At 35.5% G+C, this 20,398-nt stretch overlaps 2 long non-coding RNA genes across 3 annotated transcripts; both read left to right on the forward strand.

The window, feature by feature from the left end:
- The first annotated feature begins 12,440 nt into the window (after window positions 1-12,440).
- On the forward strand, window positions 12,441-15,602 carry LOC125498424 (uncharacterized). 2 transcript variants are annotated; one of them, XR_007275413.2, is made up of 3 exons: window positions 12,441-14,783; window positions 14,888-15,193; window positions 15,290-15,602. It is a non-coding gene; the product is annotated as an uncharacterized LOC125498424 (long non-coding RNA). The 2 variants fall into 2 exon arrangements; XR_008969756.1 differs by having other exon boundaries at window positions 12,441-14,742.
- A 2,465-nt stretch (window positions 15,603-18,067) lies between these two features.
- LOC109135377 (uncharacterized) lies at window positions 18,068-20,058 on the forward strand. Its single transcript, XR_007275412.2, has 2 exons — window positions 18,068-19,062; window positions 19,776-20,058. It is a non-coding gene; the product is annotated as an uncharacterized LOC109135377 (long non-coding RNA).
- The last annotated feature ends 340 nt before the right edge of the window (window positions 20,059-20,398 follow it).

The raw sequence follows: 20,398 nt of genomic DNA on the forward strand, positions 1-20,398 counted from the left end.
CGTATTTGTTACTTTATGTTGATGATATTATCCTGACCGCATCTACTTCTAGTTTGCTGCAGCGCATTATCTCCACCCTGACTACCGAGTTTGCTATGACTGATTTGGGGACCCTACGCCATTTCCTTGGTATCACTGTTAGCCGTGACAAGTCTGGGATGTTTTTATCTCAGCGTAGCTACACCAGGGAAATTATGTCTCGTGCGGCCATGTCCAGCTGCAATCCATGTGCGACTCCCGTTGAGGCTACGACCAAGCTCACTGCCACCTCTGGTCCTGCAGTCAAGGACCCCTCTTTGTACAGACAGTTAGCTGGTGCCCTACAGTATTTGACGTTCACACGTCCTGATATTTCTTATGATGTGCAACAAATCTGTCTGTTTATGCATGATCCTAGGGAGCCCCACTTTGCTGCTCTAAAACGCATTATTCGCTACATTTACGGCACTCTTGATCATGGTATTCGCCTCTCCGCTACTCCTATAACTGGTATTCTCGCCGTTTTACGTCTGGCTATTGTGTCTTTCTGGGTGATAATCTTATTAGTTGGTCGTCCAAACGGCAACCTACTGTATCCCGCTCTAGCGCTGAGGCTGAGTACCGCGGCGTGGCCAATGCCGTCGCTGAATCTTGTTGGCTTCGTAACCTTCTCCTTGAGCTTCGCCAACCATTACGGAAAGCCACTATTGTGTACTGTGATAACATTAGTGTCGTGTATCTCTCTGATAATCCTGTTCAACATCAACGCACTAAACATGTGGAAATCGATATTCACTTTGTACGAGAAAAGGTCCAACTTGGACAAATTCGGGTTCTTCGATCATGTTCCAGCTGACTTCCAGTACGCTGACATCTTTACGAAGGGCCTTCCACGCCCCCTGTTCGAACGATTTCGGTCCAGCCTGAGTGTCCAATGTCCTCCCGCTCCGTCTGAGGGGGGGTATTAGTGTATATAAACGTTAGTTTATGCTGTATATATTTTATGTAGTGTAATTACGTAATAGCCCTCTTGTATATTATTATATATATATATATAATATATATAATATATATAATATTATATATATATATTATATATATATATATATATATATATATATATATATATATATTATATATATATAATATTATATATATATATATATATATATATATGAAAACCTGAATACCCTCACTTTGAGCGAGGATTATTCACCAAATCACTGTCTAATATGGTATCAAGAGCCAGTGTGACATAAAGGTCACGGGTTCGAATCTCATCACCCCCTCATTGCTAAGTGGAATATTTAGCGCCAGGTATGAGGGAGACCTGTGCTGCATCCACACTTCAAGCCCAAAGGGCTCTTGCATGAGGGGGCGTGATAGAGTATAAATCTATTCTTGGGGCCTCAATCATCAGCTTAAACTTTTGGTTGAGTCGGTCCTTTGACATAAACCAACAGATTAAAATCATAAGCATCCTTTCATTAACCTAATGATTCCCACCAAAAATCAAAACATCTCCCAACTACCACCTATCCAGAACAGATCAAATTCAATTGATCGATCATCAACCATTTTTCATAAAAAAAAAAACATTTTTATCTAGAATCCTAATCCTCGAAATTCATTCTCACTCTTCAATTGTCTCTCTTCTTCACTTCATATGATTTTCTCTCTTCATTTTATTCTCTCTTATAAAGAAAACCCCTAGATCTACTTCTGCTACCCATTTAATTCCTTTTAACGATTTCGATCATCTTCTCATCTCAATCTCTCACTGAAGAAAAATACCACCATGATTAACATTCAACCTCTCAGTAACGGTGCCTTCGATGCTAAAACGAAAGAAGAGATGATGATTTGTCGAGATCTTGTAAATTGAATTGCAGATCAAAATCCATAAGCCTGGAAATTATACTACACCGGTGAAGAAACAATTTGTTTGAGCGAGAAGTAGATGAAAGCATTGGAATTGGTGATGTGAAGGGCTGAGAAATAGGAAGAAAGAAGAAGAGCGAGGAAGAGGTTGATTTCAAACCCCCCCTAATGAGTCCCCCAAACTAAACAAAGAGGAGTTTGGGCCATCTTCTTCGAGCCAGAGGAGGGTTATCTCAAGGCTGAAGAAGGTTTTTTCGGCCCATAAGAGGGTTTATCTTCTTAGATCTACGATAAGGGGTGCGAAAATTGTGAATTCTGAGAGTCGGGAGGAAAGAGAGAACATTAGGGTGAAATAGAGTACCTTACCACGCACCAATGGATGTTAAGAAAGAAAAGAAGGGCAAAGAGAAGTCTAGGGTTGTTGCCACTGAGAAGAATATGTATATGAAGAAGATGTTGTTTTTGCTGGGTTTTTTGCTATTATGTTAGGACAAGAAAATGTAAATTTAACCTATTTTTATTGTGCTGTATAGGAAAGTATTATTCATATCTGTAAACTTTTTGCTAATAATTCAATAGTAATGTTGTGGTAGGAGTAGGAGAATGAAATGTTTGAAAGGATTTTGGAACTCTTAAATAGAAATAGGGTTATGTAAGTATTGTGACATCAAGCACGTTCAATTTTAAAACTTTGGCTCCAAATGAAAATTTTGGACATATTTAATTTTGGAGCCAAATTTAATTTGGTGGCAAAAATTTTTATGGTCCCCCAAATTTCCCTCCCCTAGCGTCCCCGTCCCCTCCTGTTTTTCCTTTTGCGTCCACACTTTTTCTATCCACTTAAATATGATCACATGCTCCTTACTTCTAATCACCCCTAAAGAAATTTGAAATAGGAATCTGCGCTACTTCAAATGTTGCATTTAAAACGAATGGATGAAGTATATATATATTTTCTTTTACACTCCTTTGGTCCACCACTCTACATTTTATCAATAAAAGTTATTTAACTTTATCTCTCACCAACTTTTTAAATAAAATTACATTTGATAACCACATTACAACTTATCACATCAAAATAAAATGTCCCAATAGGTGTTCATATCATTCTGGACGGAGGAAGTACTTATTGTGAAGTACTATATTTAGTTTTTATATTACTCTGTCAAATCAAAGTAAGTTTTTTTTCTATGAAATAAATACAAATAAAGTAATGTATTGGCATTTTTTATAAGTTACATATATTATGGAATAGAAACTACTAGTTCTTTTTTTTTTTCGGAGGGGAAGAAACTGGTTGTTAAGTGTGGCAAATAGAATGAAATGGATGAACTAATTGCAAAACTTGATTTTGAATTTGGACTTTCATCGATTTCAAAACCTCAAACAAGGCATGAATCTTGAATTTGAATGTTGGGGGGGTTGGGGGGGGGGGGGGGGGGGTTGTATGGAAAATAATCGACTTAGGATCGCGATAATATACAATTCACCATTTTATAGAGAGTAAGATGAGCTAGTGAAGATACGATGTTAAAGTAAAATTAAGGAAAAAGGGAAAGTGAACAAGACAACCATTAATTTATGATTGCTATAGAAACAACTGATTTATACTCTCTCCTTTCATCTATAGTTGCAATGTTTTGACTACACTATTTATTTACTTCTTCGATATAACAATATCATTTGCCATCGAAGGCATGATATGATTTCTTCTCATATTCGACATGTAAAAAATTTCGTACTTTCTCACAATTTAATCTTGAAGATAAGCATCGATACTTATACTACTTCTATATTTTTTTAGTTGCACCATTTACTTTTTCACATTTTTCGAGATGATTTTTTAAACGTTAATATCTCTTATTATTGGGTGTAATAAAAATTATAAAAATTTAATATTTGAAATCATCGCATTGAAACCACTAGGGGAAAGAAAAGGAAGGGCTGCGGAGTAAGGGCTGCGCTTTTGATAAAAGCGCAACCCTACTAGTAAAGGGTTGCACTTGTGTACAAAAGCGCAGCCCTACAAAACAGAAGGGCTGCGCTTTTATAAAAAGCACATCCCTTCTTAAAAAAGTTTGAAATATAAAAATCGCGGGCTTTGAAATATTGAGCGGGATTCAGATATATTATCCCTCATTCTCTCTCCGCTCTCACGTCCCTCATCCATTTTCCTCCTTCTCTCTCCTCTCTCACGACCCTCCTCCCTTTCCTCCTTCTCTCTCATCCTCTCTTCTCTCTCAAAAACTCCCAGAAAATGCAACAAACGCGACAAAAAGCTTGAAATGATTTGCACGAATCATGCCGACGGAGTCCGATTGCCTATTGTGATACCTTTTCGGAAGCGGAACGGCCCAACGAGTCAAACCCACCGCTATGCTATGACGTTTAGGCTTTTAAAGCCATCCAAGTTCGTTTAAGCCTCCAAATAGACATTTTAAGTATTTTCGAATTTTTTTTCCCTTAATCATGTATTAGGGTTTTGTTTTATGTATTTAAACATTATTAGGTTAATGTTTGGAGGTAGTTCTTGTATTTTCAGATCTATAATATTCTTGTATACTTCTCTTTGTTTTGATTAATGTTCTTGTATTTTCATCTTCGTTTTGATTAATGTTCTTGTATTTTCAGATCTATAATTTCTTCTCTTCTGTATATTAGTTTTTGTTCCTATTTTCATTTTCGTTTCGTTCTTTTTTTTTTTGTTTTGGGTTTATTTTCGTTTCGTTTCTCTTCTCTTCTGTATAATTTCAGAAAATGTGAGATTATGAGTAAAAAATGTCAAAAAAAAAAATATTTTTATTTTTGGTAGGAAGGGCTGCGCTTTTTAGGTAAAAGCGCAGCCCTTCTAGCTATGAAGGGTTGCGCTTTTCTAGCGCATCCCTACTTAAAATGTGAAGGGCTGCTATTGAAAGGGCTGCTGTCAAAAAGCGCAGCCCTACAGGCCTTTTTCAACGCAGCCCTTCTTCATTTTTCCACTAGTGAACGAATCTAACAAGACCCCACTTGACTATGTATTTTCTTATATAATAATGTGAGATAGCTTAACAAAGTCGGTTGATGAATAGGGCCACAAAACCAAATGGTGAAAGTAAAAAAGTACGAAGGTAATAGCTAATACATCGCATGGTGGACTAAATTATACTTCATGAATAGATGAATATTCAACAATTGAGATAAAAAAAAATAAAAAAAATGGAGCTTCACAAAAAAAGAAGTACTGAGATGAGATTATATGGAAATTATTCTTTTACAACCAACTAGAAAGTACAATACAACTTTGAAGAGACTTATACTTCACACTGATAACCATTCATTCCACTCATACGATTATAAATTACTTTTTTTGGATGCAAATATCTAATAAAATTACTCATACTTAATAGACGAGGACTCATCGAAAAACATAGCTTAACAAGACCTTCGACATTCACATCTGAAAACAGGCACACAGATTCCAATAGGCCAATTCTCCTGGCTACAAGCCTTCTTACAAGCCGAATCAGAAATGGCAGAAAAGCAGCCACCTTTGAAGAACTTACTTGGTTTTGCGCATGTGGCACCATCAACCTCAACCACCATGTTCATATCTGTCATTTAAAGACAACAAAACATGCATAAATATCTTAAGGAATTAAAAAGAAAAATCCTAAAATCAGGAATATATGGATGTTGTTTGATTGGTTAAAATTTGAAATTTACAGAAGGTTCAACATTTAAACTTAATGGAAAGTTTCAATTATCGCAAAATATAGGAAGTTGATGGCCTATCGTTCTATATATATTAACATAATTTAGTGACCGTCTGGTTAATAAGGATTTTTTTTTGAGGGGTGGTTAATAAGGAATTAATTCCATGTAAAATTCATGAATAGTTCTAAAAGTTATTTAGTCCCTGTTTTTTTGGAATGGACTGGACCGCACTAAACTGAAATAATTGTAATAATAATAATTTAAACTAATAATAATAATAAATATTAATATTATTAATTTTGATAGTAATTATTAATAATAATAATTAATATTAATATTCATTATAATAGTAATTAGAAATAATAATAATTAATATATTAATAATAAAAAAAAATATAATAATTAATTATAATTATTATATTTAATAATGTAATAATAATTAATAATAATAATAACAATAATTAATAATAATAATTATTAATTATAATAATATTAATAATAATTATTATTAATAATAATAATATTAATAATAAAAACAATAATAAAAAATAATGAAAATAAAAAGTAAAAAACTATTTTTTTTGTAATTATAATATTAATAATAATAACAGTATTAATAGTAATATTGAAAATAATTATAATAATAAAAATATTAGACAAGAATGAACTGAACTGAAAATAAGTTCAAAAGAACAATATCTAATAAATAAAAAATAACAATCCTTTTTTCCAACCAAACAACTCACTTCTTTTACACTTAAAACTTCTATTTGTAGAATTAGGTTAAAGCTTGCCTTTTCATTGAATATTCACACACTATATATGTTACAGTAAAATAGGAAACAAACTATAATACAATGCATACAAATAGCAACTTCCTAAAATATTATCTCTAACACCCTCCCTCAAGTTGGAGCATTGGAGGGTGCGAAAATGCCCAACTTGGATAAAAGAAGATCAAACTGTGCTTTGCCGAGAGCTTTGGTGAAAATGTCGGCCAATTGAGCCTTAGTAGAAACGTATGAAGGGCTAATGAGACCATCAAGAATGGCGTCGCGCACGAAATGACAATCAACCTCAATGTGCTTTGTGCGCTCGTGAAACACAGGATTATGTGCCAAATGAAGTGCAGATTGACTGTCACAGAACAAAGGAATAGCTTTGGGATGATAACTCCCAAACTAAGTAATAAGCCCTTCAACCATTTCAACTCACAAGTAATGGCTGCCATAGATCGGTATTCCGCTTCTGCAGAGGAGCGGGAAACAGTATGCTGCTTCTTAGTCTTCCAAGAGACAGGAGAATTGCCCAAGAAAACAATCCATCCTGTTAAAGAACGCCGAGTAACAGGACAAGCAGCCCAATCAGAGTCACACCAACCCTGAAGAGATAGTTCACTATCTGAACGAAGTAAGAGGCCTTGGCCGGGGGACCCCTTCAAATAACGAACCACGCGAAGAGCAGCCTCCCAATGTTCCTGAAGAGGAGCTTGCATAAACTGAGATAGAACATGAACTGAATATGCAAGATCAGGCCGAGTAACGGCTAAGTAAATCAAGCGGCCAACAAGACGACGATAAGCAGCTGCATCGGCTAATGGTGGTCCGGTAGCATGAGCGAGACGGTGGTTTTGTTCAATAGGAGAACCACAAGGCTTAGCACCCAACAAACCAACCTCAGAGATAATATCAAGAGTATACTTCCGTTGGCATAAGAACAAGCCAGCGGAACTGCGAGCGACCTCAATGCCAAGAAAGTATTGAGAGAACCCAGATCCTTCATCTTAAAACAGTCACTCAAATAAGATTTGAAAGTGGTGAGAGCAGCGGAATCATTACCAGAAATGATCAAATCATCAACATATACCAACACATTTATCTGAGTAAGACCACGAGTGTAAGTGAAGAGAGAATAATCAGAGTAGGATTGCAGAAAACCATACCCTGTCAAGGCAGACACTAACTTGGCAAACCAACAACGAGGAGCCTGTTTGAGACCATAGAGAGACTTGCGAAGACGACAAACCAAACGAGGATTCGAACACTCAAAACCGGGAGGAAGTTTCATATACACTTCTTCATTGAGATCACCATGAAGAAATGCATTATGAACATCCATCTGATGAAGTTCCCAGTTTTTAGAAGCAGCAATAGCAAGAAAAGCACGAACAGTGGTCATCTTAGCAACAGGAGCAAAGGTCTCAGTGTAATCAACACCGGCTTCCTGATGATTACCCAAAACAACCAATCTGGATTTCAACCGTTCAACCTCGCCATTAGACAAGTATTTGGTGCGATAGACCCATTGACTCCCCAAAGCCCGCTTGCCAGGTGGCAATTCTTGCAAAGTCCAAGTGCCATTGTCTTCTAAAGCACGAATCTCATCATGCATAGAAGCTTTCCATCCAGGATCACGCATAGCCTCCTTGAAAGACCTGGGGTCAGTGCCAGAAACAACAGCAGCAAGAAATTTTCGATAATTCACAGAAAAGTTTGCACAATTTATATAGTGAGCTATAGGATAGGGAGTACCTGAAGGAGACGAATGAGACGGAGTAGACGGAGATGGACTAGGAGCAACAACAGTGTGAGTCACAAAATCCTTCAACAAAACTGAGGGGTGTTTATCCCTCTTGCCACGGCCCAGATCAGACGAAGAGGAGAAGGGGTTCAACTCGGTAGAGGGCTGGTCCGAAGAGGGAGAAGGGGATACATTGGGCTGGGGCGGAGAAGCAGGCCCAGCAGAAGAAGAGGAGAGTGGAACCGCGCGCGGAGGAGACGCGGGCCCAGCAACAGATGTGGGAGAGGGATTAGGCGAAGAAGGTGGGCTAGGAGAGAAATTTTGTGTGGAGCTGGGAGTGTTTTGGGTAGAGCTGGAAATATTTGTGGGTCTCGGTGAATGGACAGGAGATGAGAGAGTTTGTGGAGGTGGAAAATCATTGAGGGTAGGCGCAAAATCATCAAAGTCGAAATCAATAGGGTCATTAGTCAGGGGCACAAGATCATGAGGCACAATATTAACATCTTCCGGAGTACTAAACGGATAAACATCCTCAAAAAATTTCACATCACGAGACACAAAAAACTCCTTTGTATCCAGATCAAATAACTTCCAGCCCTTTTTACCAAAAGGATATCCCACAAACAAACATTTGCGACTACGACTTGCAAACTTATCACCCTTAGTTTTGTGATTATGAGCGAAGCATAAGCAACCAAAAACACGAAGAGCCTCATAGGCAGGAGAGTAGTTATGAAGAATTTCAAAAGGAGATTTGTTTTGTAGCATGAGAGAAGGAGTACGGTTTATGAGATGAGCAGCAGCTAGAACACTCTCCCCCCAGAAATAAATAGGCAGATTAGCCTGAAAACGCAAAGCCCTCCCAACATTCAAAATATGCTGATGCTTTCGCTCAACCCTCCCATTTTGTTGTGGTGTGGCAACACAAGAGGTTTGAAAAATAATACCAGAGGCAAAAAAATAGTCATGCAAACAATTGAACTCCGTACCATTGTCACTCTGAACTATTTTGATAGTTTGAGAAAATTGACGCTCAACCATAGCCACAAAAACCATAAACATACGAAAAACCTCTGTTTTATCATCCATTAAATACACCCAAACAGCACGGGAATAATCATCAACAATAGTCAAAAAATATCGTGCACCACAAGACGATGCATGACGATAAGGACCCCACAAATCACAATGAATCTTTTCAAAAATTCGACTAGCCTTATTTTCACTTAAAGGAAATCTATCTCTGGGATGTTTAGCACGAAAACAAACTTCACATGCTTTATTTAAACTACCCTTATGACCACAAAGAAGGGGAAGCAACTTTACAACTTTTTCAGATGGATGACCTAAGCGCCTATGCCACAACTCCAAATCACCAGAAACAGCATTGGTCGAAACCTGAAGAGCCGAATCATCCCCGCAAAAGTAATAAAGTCCATTCCGTCTACGTCCCGTTCCAATCTGCTCCCTCAGATGGTCCTGTATAACACACATAGAAGAGTTAAATTGTACAAAACAATTCATATCATGAGATAATTGTGAAACAAGAAGTAAAATTGCAACTGAAAGTAGGCACATATAATACATCATGCAGAATAATAGTGGCAGAAAGACGAACTGAACCAGTTTGAGTAGCAAGTACAGTAGCACCATTCGGAAGACCCACAAGACACGAAGGAATATCAACCAAATCATACAACCAAGATTTCTCACCCGTAACATGGTGAGAAGCACCAGTGTCAATAATCCAAGAGTCAGAAGAAAACGTACCATTCAAGCGTTCCTCAGAAACCTTAGAATTACCAAAAAAACCTGCAAGAGCCTTCCATTGCTCGGCAGAAAAGAGCTGAGAAGATGAAGATGAGGAAGGCTGCGTGGAGGCCGACGGTGGAGCAGCAGGAAGAGTAGCATTGGCTTTGACTAAGCCACGGCCACGAGAGCCCCCAGGAGGCCGAGACCCTCCCTTACTAGAATCATTCTTGTCGGGGAAGCCGACAATCTCATAACAAGTTTCAGCAGCATGTCCATGTTTCTTGCAATGAGGACACGGATTTAACGACCAACACTTGGCCATGTCATGGCCAACTTTATTACAGTGAGAGCAGACGAGACGATCGGCAGCCCGATCCGTCCGCCCACGCCCACGCCCAACATTCACAGCAAAACCGAGAGCCTCTTGAGGCGAGTCATGAGTCGCCCCACGCGAAAGACGCACCCGCTCTTCTTGAGACACGAGTTGGTAGGCTCGGTCAAGAGAGGGCAGGGTTCAGTGGACAATATCGTGGTGCGAAGAGCACCATAATAATCTGGATACAATCCCATGAGGAAGTCGTGTAATTTTTGGGTTTCACGACGTTGAGAGTGAAGCACCCCAGCCGAGCAAGAAGAACAACAAGCACAGTTGATTAAAGGTTCATGTTTTTGCAATTCTTCCCACAAACAATTTAACTTCCCATAATATATTGAAACTGACATGGATTTCGTTTGTTCGAGACGAGCAATAGAAGATTTTAACTGATGAATTCTTGGGCCATTAACTAAAGCAAATCGAGTTTTTAAATGAGTCCAAAGTTGAGATGCCTCCCTAAATTTGGATAAAGTACTTTTTACCTCAGGGTCGATTGTATTCATGAGCCAGGAGATCAACATGGCGTTCACCGTCGTCCAATCCGCGATGGTGTAAGGAGGAACTGCTTCCGTGAGCGTGCCATCAAGAAACACAAATTTCCGACGAGCCTCGAGGGCCATTTGAATGTCGGACGACCAATCATCATAATTATCGTGACGTAATCGAGTCGGGGTTATAAAGTCCCCTGGGCGATCACCAGTGCCGAGATAAAACGGCGAGTTAATATTGACTAGAGGAGGAGGCGGCGGTGGAGGGGTGGATCGAGCTCCATCAGCCTCCATCACGGCGGCCCGAAAAAAAAATTGAGAGAAAAAAAAAAACTAGGTAGGCTGTGATACCATGTAGAATTAGGTTAAAGCTTGCCTTTTCATTGAATATTCACACACTATATATGTTACAGTAAAATAGGAAACAAACTATAATACAATGCATACAAATAGCAACTTCCTAAAATATTATCTCTAACACTATTTCTGATATTTTCTTATGTGTATTAAATAATTATTTATAGTAGAACATTGTAAACTTATTCAAACTTTTTAGCTACCAAACAAATTTTAAATCCACGATATTTCCAAGTAGAAGTTATTTCCCAAAACTGAAAAATCCATATCAATAAACATAAATTAAGAAAGAAGGAAGTGATCGATTACCAGAAGCGAATAAGAAGAGAAGCAAAAGCAAAAGCCCAAAAAATTTCTTCTCCATTTTTCTTGGTCTTGATTAATAAGTTTTTGAAATTTAGTACGTCTATTATGTACACTTCTATAGATGTATATATAGGTGGAAAAGGTAGTTTGCGTCATGGTTCAAGCACCCCATAATTGAAACTTTAGGAGTTGCCACTTGCCAGAAATTTCTGATTTAATCTATTTAGCTAATTGATAAGTACGACAAATTAGTTATTAGAAGTTGCCACAAAATTTCTGATTTAATTTATGTGAAAGTATTGGGTCAGACCGTCTGACCCAATACCTTCCGTCGGACAGGCTGAGCCTATCAAAACGCGCGGGCTTTTTTTAAAAGTATGTTTCATGGTTGGACCAATAGTTGCCATCAAGATATTTAATCTTCACAGTCACGTTGCTTCTAAGAGTTTCATGGCTGAATGTGAGATCCTTCATAGCATCCGACATTGAAAGTTAAAAGAGAAAACATGGAGAAGAAGAAAGATGAAGACATGGAAGAAGATCATGGAGATGCCAGATCTGAGAAGAAAAAGAAGAAAGAGAAGCGCACGTTAATGGCAAGAACAACTCCAATTACCAAGATCTCTTCACCGGAAAAGCTGCTGTTATAATGGTTTATAGCAAAGATCGGATGTTATAATAGCAAAGGAACAGAACATTAAGGTTGTGATTGGAGATCTGTAATGTCATTCGCGACTCTTCATTATCGTTACTGTAAGAGTGGGCTCTCTGATTTCGCTTTGCTAGTAGGTATTCAAGGATAGATGTGATGTTTCAAGAAGAACTTGAAGTTGATGTAATTACCTATTACTACATCTTCTCATGGAATCTTTAATGGTCACTGCCTGGTACATGTACAATTATTAACTATTTGCTCTGAGTTCTGTTACTTGCAGCCAGGACTGGCACCTCTTCCCATTTATTCTTTCAGTTGGTATTTTCCAATTTCAGTTGGACTATTTTCCATTTTCAGTTGGACTTTGTTTTGTTTCAGTTGGACTTTGTTTTGTTTCAGTTGGACTTTGTTTTCTTTCAGTTGGACTTTGTGTTCTTTCAGTTGGACTTTGTGTTCTTTCAGTTGGACTTTGTTTTCTTTCAGTTGGACTTTGTTTTCTTTCAGTTGGACTAACTGAAACAAAATGAAGACTACCTGAAAAAGAATAAAGACCAACTGAAACCCAAGTAAGTCTAACTGAAGCACAAAAACCAACTGAACAAAAAGAAGACTAACTGAAAAAAAAAGACTAACTGAAACAAAATGAAGACTACCTGAAGAAAAATATAGACTACCTGAAAAAGAATAAAGACCAACTGAAACCCAAGTAAGTCTAACTGAAGCACAAAAACCCACTGAAAAACAAAGAAGACTAACTGAAAACAAAATGAAGACTACCTGAAGAAAAATGTAGACTACCTGAAAAAGAATAAAGACCAACTGAAACCCAAGTAAGTCTAACTGAAGCACAAAAACCCACTGAAAAACAAAGAAGACTAACTGAAAACAAAACGAAGACTACCTGAAAAAAAATTGGAACCACCTGAAAAAAAAATGAAGACTACCTGAAAAATAATTGGAACCACCTGAAAGTCGTCCGACCAAGATTATGGTCGGACGAGTCCGACACAATACGTTCTCTTAATTTATTTAGCTATTTCATAAGTACGATAAGATTCCTTAATCACTAATGTGGTCCTTTACTCGTTGTCTCGTTACACATTGATATATCTACATCAAGGGCCAGGTTATATGCTTGTATCCACTGGCGGCTAAAGCCATGTAGAAGGTGAACAACTGCACAAACTCCTAAAATATATAATTAAATTCTATTAGTTATTCGTCCAAAGTAAAAAAATAAAAATAATCAAATCTACTTATAGGTTGTTTGTTTTCAATTTACCGAGTGTAATGTTGAATGCAAATTCAAACATGTTACTTTATATCTGGTGTTTTACTTTGTTTCCTCCTATTTTCCGAAAGAAAGTCTCCCACTATGACTCTTCCGTCTCTTCTATTTACCAAAAATGTCCAATCTTTATGATTTAATTTAGGACAAGACCCTTAACTTGTACGAGACGGCCCTACTTGTATCTCTATTAGGCCTGGCAAAAGCTGATCCAACCCCACAACCCGACAATCCAACTTGAAATTAGTAGGTTTGGGTTGAGTTTTTCAACCCATTAGTTAAATGGGTCGATTTGAACCCGACCTGAAAGATAAATGGGTCATGTTGAAGTCGAAATTTCGGACCTGAAAATGACCCGCCTAACCTGATTTTTAAATGGGTCACAATCAGGTCAGGTCAACCCATGTAACACAACCCGAATAATTACGGTTTAAAAAAATTGTTGGTTTGCCCAGCTCAAAAACAAATTCTTAAGTTTAACCTAAGTCTCGTAACCCTAGAATTCTAACACAGTCATTACACTCACCCCTCTTTCTCTCACACAGTCTCTCTCACTCTTACATTCTCAGTCTCTCTTCTTCGCTGCTCATGCTCACTCGCAAATCTTCGCTACTCGTGCTCACTCGCAAATCTTCGGTGCTTAGTGCTCACTCGCGAATCTTCTTCGATGCTCTTCATATAAACATCACCATCAACTATTTTCTTCAATTCGTATTTTTTCCTATTTTCTTAGCTGTTTATTTCTTCAGTTCGTATTTTTCTTTGCTTGATTTTTTTTTTCATATTTTCTTATTTATTTGCTTTTTCTTCACTCTCCTTCAGAATTTTTGCTGCTCTTCTTCAACATCAGGTATTCTTCTTTTGTCAATTTTTTTTTCTTATTTTGTCCTTTATTTTCTTATTTTCTCATTTATTTTCTTTCATTTTTTTCCTGCTATTTTTCAGTATTTTATGTGATTTTTGTATTTTGTCATTTCTTTTTTTTGCTCTTTTCGGGGTTTTTTTCTGTTTTCCTATGTGTTTAATGTTTTGTACTTTTTTTTCTATATTTTCATTTTTTATTTTATGCCTTATTCTGTATATTTTCTCAAAATATAATTTATATTTTTAATTTGTTCATGAATTATTTTCTATAAATTTTCTCTATTTTTCTGTTTTTGTATTTTTTCTTCTAGTTTATTTATTTGTTTAGATTCTGTGTTTTTCAGTTAATATGACTGATGACAACTTCAAGGAGCAAATTGAGCTCTTATCAGAGGCAGAGGAGAAGGTTGACTCCACTCCGACAAATACTGTTAAACCAAAAAAGGAAAAATCTGATAAGTTGGGGATAGTTTTGAGTATCAGTTAGAATTTTCCAAGGTAAAAGATAAGTTGAAAGACTTGTATGAAGTTTATGCCGCCTCTTATGCATCATCGAGCAAAAATGTGGCTGCTCATGGACAAGGTGGGTGTGTTAGAGTTTCTTCAAGTGATGATTTGATGACGGTAAATTTGATTTTTTATATTGTTTATATAATTTACTATTCTGATTTTTTTGTCTAGTTTACTAAAATATGCTGATGTTTTGTATCTCTTATTTCTTTTTTTAGGATTTTGATTGTTTCTCTGCCGAACAATCAACTGTGGCTGCCAAAACTGACATGGAGTTGTATTTTGAGGAGCACCTTATCCCTCGCACTACCAACATCGACATTCTATCATATTGGAAAGGGAATATGGTCCATTATCCAATATTAGCTCAACTTGCAAAGGATATACTTCTTGTCCCCATCTCTACAATGGCCTCCGAATAAGCTTTTAGTACCGGAGGTCGGGTATAGATTGCTTTAGAAGCTCCTTGAAGCCTTCCACTGTTGTGGGTATCATAAGCCTAAGGGATTGGTCATTTGGTGAATGTAATGAAAGTTTTAAACTTTATATTAGTTCAATTTCAGTTAGTTTTTTTTCTTCTTTGCTTTGTTTTTTAATCTGAATTTTTCAAAATTGTGTAGCAAAAATGGATCCACGCACAACTTGAGGCGTTATGCGGAGCCGTCATGAACCTCAAGGTCGAATAGGAAGTGGATGACGTGCCTCAACAATCGCCTTCCCCAAGTATGCCAAGTGTTGACCTTGAGAGTCCTCGTCAATCAACCTCGACAATGTTTGTTAGATCTATGGTTGTCTAATACATTAAGGATACATTACTCTTGTTTTATTTTATTAAATTTGTGGCTGATTTGGATTGTAATGTTTTATGACCGCTAGTCCTCCATACTATGTGTTGATATTGCCAAGTGTTGGAGTACAATGTGACACTCAAGAAGAGGGGGGGTTGAATTGAGTGACAAATTAAAAACTAAACGTTTTTCGCAAAAATGCTCCTATGGCATTGTGCCTTGCACTATGATATTCACTCGTAAACTCTCCGATATATGTTTTTGCTAGAACTAACTTGTATCAAAACACGAAAAACAATGAATTCAAATAATAGACACAGGAATATAACGTGGTTCAATCTCACCTTTGAGATCTACGTCCACACAAACTACTCTTTTATTATCTGAACCCTAAATTATCAAACTCTTGATATAATACGATTGCCCCACTACTAACTCTAGCGTAGCGCTCCCCAACACTTAACCCTAAGTGTTGCTAGCTTGCTGCTCTCTATAGTAATTGAAATTACAAAAAGAATAATTTCTCAAAAGTGTGCTTCTTATTCAAGGAAAATAGAGGATTGTTACAAACGTTGTATAGTAACCTAAACTGACTAGAACTCTGTGCGACACATATATGTTTTGGGGATCAGTTTTCAGCTCTCAAAATTTTCGAAATTAAATCTAAAGACGTGAGTTCTTCTTCTGATTTTCTATCCCTTATACAACTTCTTAACTGAATGAAAATCCCTCTTCAGGATATGATTATCTTTTATTCCTAAGATTAAGGGATAAAACTTTTCCTTTTTAAAAACAAATTTTATCTTTTATAAAAGTTGATTTTTTTTCAATCCTTATAGGATAAGAATTCTCCACATCTTAAGTCAAATAGTAATCAACTTTTATCTAAACAATCTTTATCCAAAACGTGTTATCTAAAAATCACTTTTCTTTTTTATATATTAAATATCCTTTTGTTTCTGCAATTCTTTTACAAAACGTTCTCTTTAAATCAATTTTTATAAAACCTTTTTTTTTCGAAGTCTTTATAAAAAAAACGTTTTCCTTAATAAACTAAATTTCGAAACTAAACTCCCCTTTTTTTATATCGACACATGTAGTTAATATACTTACCTATTTTCTTAACTCTAAGAAAATAGATAACCATCTTAATTTCACATTTCTAATTTAGCACAAAATTTAGCATAAATTTTCAATACTTTACATTGCATAATTATGACTAAGAATATAACAAGACCTAAACTTTCATATCTTCAAGTTCTTTAGTCTTTCACGAACATCTAGTCTTGATGGCTTTCTTAAATCACTGTTACACACATACATGTTATAGCATAGACTATTTATCATCATCAAAATTATATTGACTTAGAGTCACAACACCAAATATGAACTTGGTTAGGTAAAAGCATAAAACTTTGTTGAAATTTCAAGGTGCTGCAAGGTCTGCAACTTATGTCTTATACTATGCATACTGTTTTGGAGAAAAAAAAATTATATGGGTCGGGTTAACCTGAAAAAGATGGGTTAAACAGGTTCAAGTGGACCCATTGAAAACCAATTTTAAAAAATCAGGTCAAACTGATCAGGTCAGGTTGACCCGGTAATCTTCAGATTAAGTTAGGGTTAATGATCTTGACTCAAAAATAAAAATAGATCAGGTTCAGATTAGGGGATACTCAACCCGATTTTAATTGTCCCGAACCCGACCTGATTGTCAGGCCTAATCTCCACTAGTTTTTGAATAAAATAGAGAAATTAAAGAATCTCTTATTAAGGGGACGAACAACGATAAAATTTGATTGGGACACAGAGTTACCACTTAACTTTTTGCTTTTTCTTTCTTATTTAACTCCAAATATTGTTTAATAAAACAATCGATCAACAATATTTACCTATTAGGTAAATTATCCGTTCTTAATAGACTATTAAAATATAATTGTTGATAGATAGTTGAATTCCACTGTATATTTATAACTATCATTAGTGGGTAAAATACTCATTAACTTATTATAGTTTATTAGGTAATTAAAAGTTGCCTTAATAGTAGAGTTAGTTACAAATTTTATCTGGACATGCAATTAAAGGGGGGTTATTACTTATTTATTACGGTTTACTAAATCCACTCACATTCGAAAGGGCCTTGTCTACTAACTCAAGTCTTGATCAACGTAGGTTTGTTCCTAGTACAACCTTCTCCTTAAAAATAAGAGGTCTAATCCAACATGGTACAATGTCCTATCTAAACCTGCATCATTCGTTTCAGTTTTGGGTCGAATAATTTACACTTGAGTAATTATGGGTCTATCTATATTTTTTATTCGAATTCAAAATGGGTTGAATTGAGTCAGATTTTGGGTTTGATTTGGTTTGGAAGATGATCAAATCGGATCCCCAACCTAGCCCTTGGGTTATATCGGCAACGCATGTCCGTCAATACAAATCATCTATGTAATCCCCCGTAATTTTATTAATTTTATAAATGCACTTTAATGTATTAATATATAATATAATATATATATATATATATATATATATATATATATATATATATTAATGTTTAAATGATTTATTTTTTAAAAGATTGACTATTTGAAAGTCAAAGTAAATATTTAATGATTTTAAGTAGTCAAATATTTTATTTAGTTATACTTTAAAAATTATTTATAGCTTAAAATATTTTTGGGTTTAGTAAAAAGGATTTTAAATCAACTATGCAAAACGCCAACCATTAAATATTATTAAAGCCCAAACACTTTTTCCTAAGCACAATAAGGGTTAACTATATAAACCTCAAAACCCCAAAATTTTTCCCACACTTGTTTTCTCTCTCTTCCTTCTCCTCTTTTTTTTTCCGGCCTCCTCCTTCTTTCTCTCTCTCGTTTTTCTTTTGGCTCCTCCTCCCTCGTCGACGACATCAGCCACTGGCCACCACCACCGACAACAGCAACGACCAACGCTGCCGCCCTTCCTCCTCCTTTGTGTCGTGTTTTTCCCTTCTTCCTCTCTTTTGGTTATTTCTTTCTCCTCTATTTTTATTACTTTATAGTTTATGTTTTTAAGTATTGATTTAATGTTTTAATGATTAAAATTTTATTGTTTGATAATAAAAATATAATTCCAAATTATGTAATTTATATAGTGAAATAACTAAATTTGAGATTCATTTATTATGTTTAAATCAAGGTTTTAAGTATCAAAACATGAATTTTTAGGGTTTTATGAGTTGAAAAATTATTGTAGTATATTATAGTTTGTGAAATTGAGTACTCATATGATTTTGATAATATTTAAGTATGTTTTAAAAGAGTTTTAATACATTATTAGTTGTTATGTAAGCTTAAAATGGAGTTTTAATTGTCAAAGTATGAGTTTTTAAGGGTTTTTAATTACTAGTATAGTAGTACTATGCTAGGGAGTATTAATAATTGAAGTTTAATGATGGAAAAGGGTTTTTAAAAACTTTTAAAGAGGAATTAAAGTATTTTAATACCGTTGGAAATTTATGTAGTATTGATTTGTGGCTATGTTGATTATTAGTAGGCGGAGAATTCTCTTAAGGCGACTTTTAAGCTTGTTAAAGTGGACTTGAATTTTGTCAACACAAGGTACGTACATACCTATGTGTGGGTTGGATTAATATCATGTTCTAAGGATGGGATTTATGTAGTATCATGTATGAGGAACTATTTTAATTCATATGTGAATTATATTCAATTGAATTTGCATGTTTTATGCCGTTATGTGAAGCATGTTGATATTGATGATTATGTTATGTTTGTATGGATGATTGATGCAAGCATATGAGATTGAGAACTTTATTTTATTAATTCATATGAGGGATTAATAATTATTAATTACCTTGGTATTAGATCATGAATTGTATCATGTTGTTCCCTTTAGGTTATTTTAATTACTTTATGAGGACCGAGGACCTTATCTGATAAGTAGGTTATTAACCTATTAAAGGTTGGTTGGTTGTTGAATTGGATCACCAAATAAATAAAGGTTTTTGGAAATTAATATTGGAATTATTCCTGACTTGTTAGGTTGATGATAACCTTATTTAATCCTAAGATAAAAATAGAAGTTTATGTGTCTTTAATAATTATATTGATTGTCTTACTTTGTGAGTCATAACAAGTAAATAATTTACTAATCACGTATAGTGGGAAGTGAGCTGCAATAGCTTTAAACTTGTGCACGTCTGAAGTGTTGGACTAGTATGAGTTGGAGTACATGGTGGTAATCCACGGCTTTTCTTGGGATCTGATAGATCACTGTGTCATATTTTGATTTAAAAGGTTCCTCGATAACGTAGGTAAGGGGAGTACGAAGTCGTACCCGTAATTCGTCTTCTAGATTGAAGACCGGTTTGGTTTGGACAACTCTTTCCATTGCATATTCCATCTAAATTAAGTAACTTATTGGTTGCGGAGTCAAGTTCAGTAAAACTAGTCTGCTAGGTTATTATGTATATTATTATTTATCTCTAGTTAATGTGATTAATATCATGTTAGGTTTTATATTCTCTGTAATACTCAACATAGTTTGATCACTTTCCTTTTATGTTTTTACCAAATTAGTTTCAACACTTCCATTTTTGACATGGTTCCACTATTAATACTTCATCTATTTCGTTTAAAATGCAACAATTTTCTTGAATGACAGTTTCAAATTAAATGCAACATTTCTCTTCTTTTTATTCTTGGTAAAGTTTTTTACTGTGAAATTACAACATATCCTTAATGATAAAAATTAAGCTTGATTTAAGGACACTGATTGGGATTAAACAAACCGATTAAAATCATAAGCATCCTTTCATTAACCTAATGAGTCCCACCAAAAAACAAAATATCTCTCAACTACCACCTATCCAAAACAGATCAAATTCAAATGGTCGATCATCATTCATTGTTGATAAAAAAAACCCATTTTTATCTA

This window comes from Beta vulgaris, chromosome 6 (assembly GCF_026745355.1).
Source record: "Beta vulgaris subsp. vulgaris cultivar EL10 chromosome 6, EL10.2, whole genome shotgun sequence".
NCBI lineage: Eukaryota > Viridiplantae > Streptophyta > Magnoliopsida > Caryophyllales > Amaranthaceae > Beta > Beta vulgaris.